Raw genomic sequence first — 13,484 nt, 5'->3', positions numbered from 1 at the left:
AGCAGCCAGCCAGTCTGGCATACTTGGCAAGTTCCAGGTCAGTGAGAGACCCTGTCTCTAAAAATTTGGACAAGCTCGTCATGGTGGCCCACACCTTTAACCCCAGCACTTGGGAGGCAGAAGCAGAGACAGGAGGATTGCTGTGAGTTTGAGGCCAGCCTGAGACTACATAGTGAATTCAAGGTCAGCCTGGGCAAGATAGTGAGACCCTACCTTGAAAAAGAAACAACAAAAGAAGAAAGAAAGAAAGAAAAAAAGAAAGAAAGAACAGTAAAAACCAAATCTTCTTACATTCTTGACCATTTCTAGTTAGACACACTTTGTAGCAGGCTAATGTCTCCTTTCTGCATGATCCGTCCCAGTTTATTTATTTGAGAGAGATTGAGAGAGAGGTAGATAAGAGGATGGGCACGCCAGGGCCTCTAGCCACTGCAAACGAACTCCAGACTCATATGTCACCCCGTGCATCTGGTTTATGTGGGTACTGGAGAATCGAACCTGGGTCCTTAGGCTTCGTAGGCAAGCATTTTAATGGCTGAGCCATCTCTCCAGCCCTAAAATATTTTATTTCTTTATTAATTTATTTGAGACAGAAAGAAGCAGATAGAAAGAGAAGAATGGGAGTGCCAGGGCCTCCAGCCACTGCAAGTGAACTCTAGACACATGTGCCACCTTGTGCATGTGTCTTACATGGGGACTGGGGAATCAAACCTGGGTCCTTAGGCTTCACAGGCAAATTCTTTAACCACTAAGCCCTATCTTCAGTCCTTAAATTTATTTTTTTAATGTTTTTATGTGTGTGTGTGTGTGTGTGTGCACGCATGTGCATGCATGTGCGTGTGAGGGTCTCTTGCTGCTGCAAATGAATGACATATACTTGTGTTATCCTTTGCACCTAGCTTTTATGTGAGTGGCTGGGGAATTGAACTCAGTCAGGCAGTCAGGTTGTTCAAGCAAGTGGTTTAAACTGCATAGCCATCTCCTCAGCCCCTAGAATGAATTTCTAATGTATCATCTAACATGAGGTTCATGTACTCATCAAAACCAATAGTACAACTGTCTGTCCACATATGCACTTGCTTATGGGGCACACCTGAACCTTAGATCTATTTTGCAAGTATCTGAAGATCACTTTGATGGGCTGTACTGTCACCTTCTGCACCTTTTGGCTCTGGCTGCAGTACATCATGTTGGAATCTTAAATATTTTATTTGAGAGAGAGAGAAAGAGAGAGAGGGAGGTAGAATATGGGCACACCAGGGCCTCCAGCCATTGCACAGAAACTCCAGATGCATAGGCTACCTTATGTATCTGGCTTATGTAGGTACTGGGGAATCAAACCTGGGTCCTTAGGCTTCCTAGGCAAGTGCCTTAACTGCGAAGCCATCTCTCCAGCTCCTTATTATTTCTTTATTTGGTTTTCTGAGGTAGGGTCTCACTCTAGCTAAGGCTGACCTAGAATTCACTATGTAGTCCCAGGGTGACCTCAAACTCACGGCAATCCTCCTACCTCTGCCTCCCAAATGCTAGGATTAAAGGCATGTGCCACCATGCCCAGCTTACTTATAATTATTATTTTTTTTTAAGTAGTGCTTACTGTGTAGCCTAGGTTGTCCTTGAGTCTGCAGTCTTCCCACCTCAGTCTCCTGATGGTTTGGGTTCAATTCCCCAGTACCCACATAAAGTCACATGCACATAGTGGCACACACATCTGGAGTTTGCAGTGGCAAGAGGCCATTCTCTCTCTCTCTCTCTCTCCCCTAGGAAGTAAATAATAAATAGTTTTCTAAGGTTTTTTTTTTTTTAAAGTAGATCTTTTTTTGTTTGTTTTGTTCATTTTTATTTATTTATTTGAAAGCGACAGACAGAGAAAGAAAGAGGCAGAGAGAGAATGGGTGCACATCAGGGCCTCCAGCCACTGCAAGCAAACTCCAGATACATGTGCCACCTTGTACATCTGGCTTACATGGGTCCTGGGGAATCAAGCCTGGAACTGGAGTCCTTAGGCTTTACAGGCAAGCACTTAACTGCTAAGCCATCTCTCCAGCCCAGTTTTTTTTTTTTCACAAATGATAGTATTTTATTATAGAAAAAGCACCCCAACCACAGGGTTTTGTAAACACTGGTTAGGTTAACAAGTGCAACTTTAAATACAAAGGAACCAGGCAAAACCTACAGTTTGCCGTTAGGAGAAATTCGGGATACAAATGTGCCGCAGCTGCCGACACGCTGCTTTGGCATGAGCTCAGAAGACCCATTTTCAGTTTCAAAATGATGGCAAGATGTGGCATCAGATACGCCCCTAAAGACGACCCTACACCAGTGTGTGGTGGAGGTCGAGGGAAGGCTGCGCTCGGCACCTCTACCTCAGAGCCTCTGGGCTGCCCCACAGTATCTTCCTAGACCTGCAGGCGCCACACACTACACAGTCTCCAGTCACATCCAAGCACCTCGGGCTACTGCCTCCTCCAGTCAGTCCAGCTACTTCCCAGTCCCCCTCCCTTGTTCCTTCAGCATCTTTTCCACTGTGCATAAGCCATACAGTTATCTAATGGCACAGCTCAAATGTTTCCTAACCAACTAGACAAGGCAGGGCACGGACACAAACTCAAGACTAAACCACAAGTTTGGGTTCACATGGCATGCCAAGCCACTCTACAATTCTTGGGTAAAATCCCTTTCCCAGCCTGGCGTCGTGGTGCACGCCTTTAATCCCAGCACTTGGGAGGCAGAGGTACGAGGATCACTGTGAGTTCAAGGCCACCCTGAGACTACACAGTGATTCCAGGCCAACCTGGTCCAGCCCAGGTTTTAAAGTTTTTAAATAGGAAACTGGGAATATGGCTCATTGCTAAAGGCACTTGCTTGCAAAACCTGCCTGCCTGGATTCAATTTCCATGCTATTCATGTAAGTTGGATTCAAAAAGTGACAGAATCATGTGGTGTTCATTTGCAGTGGCACACATATGCACAAATAAACATACATTTAAAAAGTTCTTTTGGGGGCTGGATAGATGGGTTAGCAGTTAAGATGCTTGCCTGTGAAGCCTAAGGACCCAGGTTCGATTCCCTAGTACCCACATAATACAGATGCACAAGGTGGAACATGTATCTGGAGTTTGTTTGCAGTGGCTGGAGGCCCTGGTGTGGTCATTCTCTATCTCCCTCCTTCTCTCTCAAATAAGTAAGTGAATAAATACATATTCTTTTTTTAAAATATTTTTTAAATTATTTATTTATTTATTTGAGAGCAACAGACACAGAGAGAAAGACAGATAGAGGAAGAGAGAGAGAATGGGCGCGCCAGGGCCTCCAGCCTCTGCAAACAAACTCCAGACTCATGCGCCCCCTTGTGCATCTGGCTAATGTGGGACCTGGGGAACCGAGCCTCAAACCGGGGTCCTTAGGCTTCACAGGCAAGCACTTAACTGCTAAGCCATCTCTCCAGCCCAAATACATTTTTTTTTTTTAGAATTTTTTTTTGTCCATTATTTATTTATTTATTTGAGAGCGACAGACACAGAGAGAAAGACAGATAGAGGGAGAGAGAGAGAATGGGCGCGCCAGGGCTTCCAGCCTCTGCAAACGAACTCCAGACATGTGCACCCCCTTGTGCATCTGGCTAACGTGGGACCTGAGGAACCGAGCCTCGAACCGGGATCCTTAGGCTTCACAGGTAAGCACTTAACTGCTAAGCCATCTCTCCAGCCCCCAAATATATATTTTTAAATATATTTTATTTATTTATTTGAGAGACAGAAAGAGGCAAAGAGAGAGAGAGAGAGAGAGAGAGAGAGAGAATGAGCACACCAGGGCCTCCAGCCACGGCAAATGAACTCCAGATGCATGTGCTCCCTTGTGCATCTGGCTTATGTGGGTCCTGGAGAGTCGAACCAGGATCCTTTGGCTTTTCAAGTAAACGCCTTAACTTCTAAGCCATCTCTCCAGCCCTAAAATATATTTTAAAGATTTATTTGCTGGGTGTGGTGGCACACAACTTTAATTCCAGCATTTGGGAGGCAGAGGTAGGAGGATTGCTATGAGTTTGAGGCCACCCTGAGAATATAGAGTGATTTCTAGGTCAGCCTGAGCTACAGTGAGGGTAGAGAGAGAAAGAGAGAGAGAGAATGGGTGTGCTAGGGCCTCTAGTCACTGCAAACGAACTTCAGATGAAAGTGCCACCTTGTGCATCTGGTTTATGTGGGTCCTGGTGAATTGAACCAGGGTCCTTAGGCTTCTCGGGTAAGCACCTTAACTGCTAAGCTATCTCTCCAGTCCAAAATACATATATTTTTTTTTGGTTTTTCGAGGTAGGGTCTCACTCTAGCCCAAGCTGACCTGGAATTCAGTATGTAGTCTCAGGGTGGCCTCAAACTCATGGCGATCCTCCTACCTCTGCCTTCCACATGCTAGGATTAAAGGCATGCTCCACCACTCCCAGCCTCCAAAATATATTTAACTAGTTAATTATTTATTTTTATTTTAGAGAGAGAGAGAGGTGGGGAGAGACAGAGGGAAAAAGAGAATTGGTGTGTCAGGGCCTCAGCCACTGAACTCCAGATGCTTCCACCACCTAGTGGGCATGTGCAACCTTGCAGTTGCCCCACCTTTGTACGTCTGGCTTATGTGGGATCCGGAGAGTCAAACGGGGGTCCTTAGGTTTCGCAGGCAAGTGTATTAACAGCTAAGCCATCTTTCCAGGCCCCAAAATATTTTTTTAAAGTGTTTTTTGTTGTTGTTGTTGTTTTTTTTTGAGATAGTGTCTTGCTCTAGTGCAGGCTGACCTGGAATTCCCTATGTAGTCTCAAGCTGGCCTTGAACTCACAGTGATCCTCCTATCTCTGCCTCCCAAGTGCTGGGATTAAAGGTGTGTGCCACCACGCACGGCTAAAAACGTTTTCAAGAAGACAAAGGATTTGAACAGACATCTAGTGGAAGGAGCTACAGGAGACACAGCTCAGTCGGTAGACAGTCAGGCAGGTGTAGCCCTGGGTTCAAGCCTCAGCATTACATAACCCGGGAATAGTGGTGCTTGCCTCTAACTGCAGCACTCAGGAGGTGGAGGCAGGTGGATCAGCAGCTCAAAGTCATCCTCAGCTATTGAGTTCAAGACCAGCCTAGAATTCATGAGACCCAGTCTCAAAAACAACACAAACAAAACAAATTGAAAGTGGCTTGTTGTGGTGGCAAACATCTGTAATCAGCACTCAAGAGGCTGAGGTGGGAGGAGGGAGAGTTTGAAGTTAGCCTGTGCTACGTAGCATGATTGTCTCAAAAGGAAGGATGATGGCAGCTAAAAAGAAGAAATCAGAGCTGGGGTGGCACACACCTTTCATCTTTTTTTTTTTAGAGAGAGACAGAGAATTGGTGGCCTCGGCGCTCAGCCAATGAAATCGAACTCCAGACACTTGCGCCACCTAGTGGGCATGTGTAGCCTTGTGCTTGCCTCACCTTTGTGTGTCTGGCTAATGTGGGATGTGGAAAGTCGAACATGGCCCTTAGACTTCGCAGGCAAGTGTCTTAACCACTAAGCCATCTCTCCAGCCTACACACACCTTTAATCTCAGCACTCAGGAGGCTGAGGTATGAGGATCTCTATCAGTTTGAGGCCAACCTCAGCCTAGAGTGAGTTCCAGGTACAGGCCTGTGCTAGAATGAGACTCTACTTCAAACAAAACAAAACAAGGGCTGAAGAGATGGATTAGCCATTAAGGCACTTGCCTGCAAAGACAAAGGACCCAGGTTTGATTCCACAGTACCCATGTAAGCCAGATGTACAGGATGGCACATGCTTCTGGAGTGTGTTTGTAGCAGCTAGAGGCCCTGCCCATCCTCTCTCTCTATTGCCTCTTTCTCTCTCAAATATATAAATAAAAATAAGGGCTGGAGAGATGGCTTAGCGGTTAAGCGCTTGCCTGTGAAGCCCAAGGACCCCGGTTCGAGGCTCGGTTCCCCAGGTCCCATGTTAGCCAGATACACAAGGGGGCGCACGCGTCTGGAGTTCGTTTGCAGAGGCTGGAAGCCCTGGCACGCCCATTCTCTCTCTCCCTCTTTCTGTCTTTCTCTCTGTGTCTGTCACTCTCAAAAAAAAAAAAAAAAAGAGGGAATTACCATGGGATATATTTTATAATCATGGAAAATGTTAATAAAAATTAAAAAAAAAAAAACTAAAAAAAATAAAATAAAATACAACAACAACAAAAAACCCCAAACCAGTAGTGGTGGCCCATGAAGAAGTAGGAGGATCACTGTGAATTTGAGGCCACTCTGAAAGTACATAATGAATTCCAGGTCAGCCTGGGCTAGAGCAAAACCCTACTTCAAAAACAAAACAAAACAAAACACCAAACAAACAAAGAATGACAGAATTTTAATTTATTATTTTATTTTATTATTATTATTATTTTTTTTTTGAGGTAGGGTCTCACAGTAGTCCAGGCTGACCTGGAATTCACTATGTACTCTCAGGGTGGCCTCGAACTCATGGTGATCTACCTCTGTCTCTAGAGTACTGGGATAAAAAGCATGGTCCACCATGCCCGGGTCTATTTTTATTTATTAGAGACAGAGAGGAGAGAAAGAGAAAGAATGGGCAGGGCCTCTAGCCACTGCAAATGAACTCCAGACACATGTGCCACATTGTGCAACTGGCTTACATGGGTACTGAGAAATTGAACCTGGGTCCTCTGACTTCACAGGCAAGTGCCTTAACCACTAAGCCATCTCTCTAGCCCCAAGAATGACAGAATTTTATGTAAATGAAGTCGTACCATCATTTAAAAAATTATTTATTTATAAGCAGAGAGAGAATGAGAGAGGGAATGGGTACACCAGAGCCTCACTGCAAACAAACTCCAGATGCATGTACCACTTTGTGTGTCTGGCTTTACGTGAGGACTGTGGATTTAAACCCAGGCTGCCAGGCTTTGTGAGCAAGTTCCTTTAACTACGGAGCCATCTACTATCAGCTTTAAAAACACCAAAAGGGCTGGGTGTGGTGGTGCACGCCTTTAATCCCAGCACTCAGGAGGCACAGGTTGGAGGATTGCCAAGAGTTCGAGGCCACCCTGAGACTACATAGTGAATTCCAGGTCAGCCTGGGCTAGAGTGAGACCCTACCTCAGAAAACAAACACAAACAAAACAAACAGCAGCAACAACAAGAAAAACCCACCAAAACCCTAAAATGTGACAGCAGTTGTCTTCCTAGACTGTTAAAAATAATTATAGAATGTGTAAACTCACTTAATTGGGGTAATCATTAAAAGACATGAATATCAACACAATTACAGCATTGATGAATTAATTACAAAGGGCCACAGCATAATGATTATGCAGCATAAGAAGACACGTGCTCTTCCTATGGATAAACACAGGACAGTTAGCAACAAGGACTCTTCTTTTGTATAATATATTGTATATTTTTCTTTTCTTTAAAATTTTATTTATTTTTATTTATTTATTTGAGAGCAACAGACAGAGAAAGAGGCAGATATATAGAGTGAGACAGAGAATGGATGCGCCAGGGCCTCCAGCCACTGCAAATGAACTCCAGATGAGTACACCCCCTTGTACATCTGGCTAACATGTGTCCTGGGGAATCAAGCCTTGAACCGGGGTTCTTAGGCTTCACAGGCAAGCACTTAACCACCAAGCCATCTCTCCAGCCCTCTTTTCTTTCTTTCTTTTTTTTTGAGGTAAGATCTCACTCTAGCTCAAGATGAGCTGGGACTCACTCTGTGGTCCTAGGCTGGCCTTGAACTCACAGCAATCCTCCCTCTTACCTCTGCCTCTTGAGTACTGGTATTAAAAGTGTGTACCACCACACCTGGCTTTTACTGTATAATTTTCTTTTGTATAATATGTAACCATTTTGGGATAGTTATTAAAAATCAAACAAAGGACCAGGTGTGGTGCACACTTGGGAGGCAGAGGTAGGAAGGTTTCTGTGAGTTCAAGGCCAGCTTGAGAGTACAGAGTGTGTCCCAGGTCTGCCTGGGCTAGAGTGAGACCCTACCTACCTTGAAAAAGCCAAAACCAAAACACATACATACACACACAAAAAAAAATCAAATAAAGGGCTGGGGAAATGGCTTAGCAGTTAAAGTACTTGCTGCAAAGCCTAAGGACCTAGGTTTGATTCCCCAGTACTGATGTAAAACCAGATGCACAAGGTGGCGAATGTATTTGGAGTTCCTTTGCAGTGGCTGGAGGCCCTGGCATGCCCATTGCCTCTCTGTCCCTCAATCAATCAATCATTAAAATATAATACATAAAATATTTTAAAAAATCAAATAAAAATTACCTAATATTCAGAAATGACTACAGTTAGAATTGTGGTGACTTTCCTCCTTTTTTTTTTTTTTTTTTGTTTTTTGAGGTAGGGTCTCACTCTAGCCCAGGCTGACTTGGAATTCACTAAGGAGTCTCAGGGTGGCCTCGAACTCACAGCGAGCCTCCTACCTCTGCCTCCTGAGTGCTGGGATTAAAGGCGTGCGCCACCACGCCCGGCTTTGTTTTATTTTTTGAGGTAGTGTCTTGCTCTAGCCCAGGCTGGAATTCACTAGGTAGTTTCAGGGTGGCTTCGAACTCTTGGTGATCCTTCTACCTCTGCCTCCTGAGCACTGGGATTAAAGGTGTGCACCACCACGCCTGGCTCCTTTCCCCCCTTTTTAAGAGATCAATCATTGGGATCAGACTCGACACCTGGCTTCCCATCTTGCTTCTCACTTGACATTCTCCTGAGGAAATCCTCATGTCATTGAATGTTTTCACAAGCTTGGGGGAAGATGATAGACCGGGATGTGGCAACTGAGCAGGTCAGCAATTCTTTGGGGAAGAGAGAAGAGTGATGAAGGGAGAGGGGCTGGAGGATGAGGAGAGGAAAGGGGTCTCCACTGGGGTGGGGGGGATGCTGGACCTGTGTGCATACTGACCTAGTCCACAGTGCTGATGTGGCGAGGGTATGGGGGACGAGCAGAGTTGTTGGAGAGGCAAGGATGGAGCAGAGGTGGAAGCCTTGGCCCCAGGAGGAGGGCTCGAGGGGCAGTCACAGGAGGGTTTGGGGCCTAGTGGGTGGGGCCTGAGGCACGGCAGATGGTGTCTCCATTGAGGATGCTCTAGGTCATCGGCCGAGATGAGGCTGCAGGGTGGGGGAGAGGTTCCAGGAAAGATAAGAGGCCACGAGACTCCAGAGAAAACACAGAATTGCCAGCAGAGCTGAGCTCCTTCGAGGCTTGGGAGTGTGAACACCGAGGGACCCCGGCCAGTCCCGTGAGCCCTGCGCAGTGGAGCATGTATCTGGCCCACTGGTCCAGGCTGGGGTTTTGTTACGTGGCTTGTGACCACAGAAGGAGAAGTGTGATGGGTGGGTGGACAGATGGCAAAGGCTGGGCAAGAGGGTGGTAGAACGTGGTACCTGACTGGGAGGATTCAAAGCCTTTGAGGAAGAATGGCCACAGGGGACTCAAGAAAGCAAGCAGGAGGGACATGTGGTGGGAGCCAGAAAGTGGGTGCTTGAAATTAGAGATTTCAGGGGTGCTATAGTTTTAGGTGGTGATAAGGTTCAGGGAGGCCTGTCAAAATCGGGTAGTCACGGGGTGGGGAGAAGCGAATGGATCTTGAAAAACAGAGAAGAGGCTGGGGGTATCGCTCTGCGGCAGAGCGCTTGCCTGCGTGCCGGAGGGCACTCACCACCCCCAAACAAAAGAAAAGAAAAAAGGAAAGGAGGGAAAGTAAACAGGAAGCAAGGAGGACTCTTAACCCTCCTCTCACGCCTAGCACGAAAGGCCAGATGGGAGGTTGACAGGAAGGACGGGCTTTCTGGGGAAGGTTGGGGGGGGAGGAAGTTTGCCCATCACAGGACAGGGCACTATGAAGCACAGGGCTGGGTTGGGTTGGGTTACAGGTGGGCAGGGCGGCACTGTGGGACACGGAGGCTGGGACTTCTTTATTTCCCAGGTAGGGTTTTGCTGTCTTGGAATTCCAGGCTGACCTGGAATTCACTATGTAGTCTCAGGGTGGCCTCGAACTCACGTCCGTCCTCCTACCTCTGCCTCCTGAGTGCTGGGATTAAAGGCGTGCGCCACCACGCCTGGCTAAGGCTGGGACTTCTGATGGTGATGGAGGCAGAGGGTCTTTGGGGAGAGGGAGGGTCTCCCGACGCTTCTTTCCCTGCGCAACCTGGCTGTCTTCCACAGTGGCTCCGGGGTCCTCTAGACTCTGGGATCCCCCTCTTCCTCCTTCCGGCCTTCTTGTTTTTACAGCAGGATCTGGACCTGCTTTCCCCACAGGTGGCTAACTGCCTTGGCACCAGGACACTTGTTTCTCTGCATCAAGGCCACATTGAGTAACTTGGAGTCATGCTATGCCCAGAGTGGGTACTCCCTGGGCATGAAGGATTAAACAGAATTGATCCAAGGGAGGAAAGGAAGGGAGCATGCCACATGTCTAGACATAGACTGGCCTGCTTGGAGCCAGGTGCTGATTTCCTAGCACCAAGTGTCCTTGGTTTTCACATGAGGCCTCCCCATGCCTCCTGGTGTGGGCATCACCACCCCTCTTCCCTACACTCTCTGTGTGTGGGCAGGTCTTCAGTGCCTACCACATGCATATCAGACCTGGTGCTGGACTCTGGGGTAGGGGTACGTGTATGTGAGGGTGCTGGCTCCTTTAGTTTAACACCAACTCCCCAAACACACTTTCTTTTCTTTTCTTTAAATATTTTATTTATGAATGGGCACACCAGGGCCTTTAACCATTGCAAACGAACTCCAGACACAGATACCACCATGTGCATCTAACTTATGTGGGTTCTGGGGAATCAAACCTGGGTCATCCTTAGGTTTTGCAGGCAAGCACCTTAACTGCCAAGCCATCTCTCCAGACACACACACACACACACACATACATATATATGAGAGAGAGCAAAAGAGGCAGAGAGAGAGAGAGAATGGGCATGCTAGGGCCTCCAGCCACTCTGAACAAGCTCCAGATGCATGTGCCACCTTGTGCATCTGGCTTTATGTGGGTACTAGGAAATATAACCGGGGTCCTTAGGCTTTGCAGGCAGGTGCCTTAATGGCTGAAGCGTCTCTCCAGCCCCAGCCACCTAGACGCACTTTCTATTATATAGAACAGTCCCTTGGATCTGAATCTCCCTAGCCTGCTTGTCAGCTCCTTTCAAGTGGGTCATGCCAATGGATGGCATAGCGGGAGGTGGGTGGGCAGGACCTGGAGGACTTCGTCCTCACTCACCTGGCACCAGCTGGTTCCTCGCAGTGTCGCCCTTGTGGCCTCTATAGGCCACTGCTCGCTGGCTGCTCGCTCGTAAGGGGCGTAGTTCCATCACCCCCACCACTACCACCCAGCACACAGAGTGGGGGGCGTCTTGATCATCCCGGGGTGCTGAGCTTGGCTCACGTTCACATGGGGCTTCCTAGGCAGTGACCCAAGAGGAGCAGGTACCTGTGAGATGGTTCCTCCTTTCATTCCCCATAGCTACTATCCAGCTGCTCCCTGCTTGGAACTGAGCTGGAGCCAATTCCTCGAAGTGACAAAAGCATGACTCTCGCCTTCCAGGATCTCCTGGCCTTGAGTCTGACGCCGCCCACATTGAGAGCAAAAATTTGCTGCAAGGAAGGAAGAGTAGCAGGGAAGATGGGCCTGTGCTGGGAGTCGGTCCTGGCAACAGTTTGTTCAGCTCTCCTTGCCTCAGGTCATACCAGACAGGTCCCTGGGAGGCATACATTGTGTAAAGAAAACTCTTCTGTCAACACTGAAGTTGAGAATCAAGGCTAGTTAGACCTCCCCACCACACACACACACACACACACACACACACATTCATCATCTTGCCAATTCTATGACCTTGAGCAGTTATATTTGGCCTCAGTCTCATCCTCTGCTAAATGGGGGCAATGGAGCACCTCTGTCATCCCGGAGTGGTTCCCGAGAGCGCCCCAGGGCCTGGTCAAATGTCACAACGTGGGGTAGGCTCTCCTCCTCCTCCTATGAGACCCTTTTCTTCTTACCTCTCCAGAAATGTAGTCCCAGCCAGGAGGGAGGGATCATTGTGCCCTAGTTGGTTGCCACACACAAGTAACTGCTTCCATGAGAGGGAGGAAAAGTTACAGAAATGGTACGAAACCCCTCCCACGGAATGGTAAGTAGGCAAAATCTTTAGCTCCTGAAGGAGGTAGGGAGAAGGGTGGGGGTGGGCTGATGAAATCCCCTTCTCCCCAGAGCTGCTCACCGCCCTCTCAGGGTTGGTAGGGGCAGGTCACACTTCTGAGAGGTGTTTCTTTGTTGTCCCTAAAGCCACTGGGACGTTTCATGAAAGAGCTTCATGACAAGGGCTGGGAACGGGGCTCTGCACTGAACCCTTGCTTAGCATGTGTGAGACCCTGGGCTTGATCTCCCTCACCTAAATAAAGAAACAAAGGGGCTGGAGAGATGAATCAGTGGTTATGGCCCTTGCCTTCAGAGTCTAAAGATCGGAGCTTGATCCCCAGAACCCATGTAAAGCCAGATGCACAAAGTGGTACATGCATCTGGAGTCTGTTTGCAGTGGCTGGAGACCCTGGTGTACCCATTGCCTCTGCTCGTCTCTTCTCTGCTTGCAAATTAAATAAATAAATAAATAAATTTTTAAAAAGGAACATATGAGCCAGGCATGGCGGCACACACCTTTAATCCCAGCACTCAGGAGGCAGAGGTAGGAGGATCACCATGAGTTTGAGGCCACCCTGAGAGTACATAGTGAGTTCCAGGTCAGCCAGGACTAGTGTGAAACCCTACCTCGAAAAACCGAGAAAACAAAAAAGTAATACATCGCTTAGGATGAACTGAACCTGGGGGCTTCAAAGAGTGTGGGCATTCCTGACGTGGATGGTTGGATGTTGATGGGGTTTTAGCTCCAGTGGACATTAATTGCACACCAGTGCATCCCAGGCTCTGTGTTGGGCCCTCAGGAAACAGCCGTGAAGTCAGCATATCTCTGAGGGGCCCTCGGGCTGGCCTTGACAGATGTAGATGTGCATGGATCCCAAGCCTCCTGCCTCCTGGTGGTAAGCCGTGCGTGCACTTCCTTCTTGGCCCTGAGGTCTGGCAGAGGAAGAATGCATCTCGGGGTTAGTTCTCAGCTCTGGCACCAGCGAAGGTCTCCTATAGGAGGAGGTGCAGTGTCTGTTCTGGTAGCGGTAGCTGGAATTGGGCTCAGTTTGGAAATGGGTCAGAAGGAACTGAATCCCATGCTCTAGGGACTTGGGCTCCAGGTTCAGTGGGGACCAAAAGCAATACTCCCTATGGTCGCTAGGAGGAACCAGTGTCCTTGAATGAACCACAGGGCGGCTCTCTCTAGGGACTGGGAGCATCCACCTGTGGAAAGGGAGAGCCTGTTCCAGGTCTTGAGGGTCTTCCCCTGAAAACCTCCCCCCTAACCCTGGGTTCTATCTAGCTACCTCTCTTCCACGCATATGGCCGTAT

General features: G+C 48.0%; 1 pseudogene; it reads right to left on the bottom strand.

Moving 5' to 3' along the window:
• Positions 1 to 305: 305 nt before the first annotated feature.
• LOC123463334 lies at positions 306 to 1,189 on the bottom strand (annotated as a pseudogene).
• Between the last annotated feature and the right edge of the window lie 12,295 nt (positions 1,190 to 13,484).

This window comes from Jaculus jaculus, chromosome 9, assembly GCF_020740685.1.
Source record: "Jaculus jaculus isolate mJacJac1 chromosome 9, mJacJac1.mat.Y.cur, whole genome shotgun sequence".
NCBI lineage: Eukaryota > Metazoa > Chordata > Mammalia > Rodentia > Dipodidae > Jaculus > Jaculus jaculus.
The sequence above is the reverse complement of the archived record's forward strand: the minus strand, read 5'-3'. Positions and strand labels throughout refer to the sequence as shown.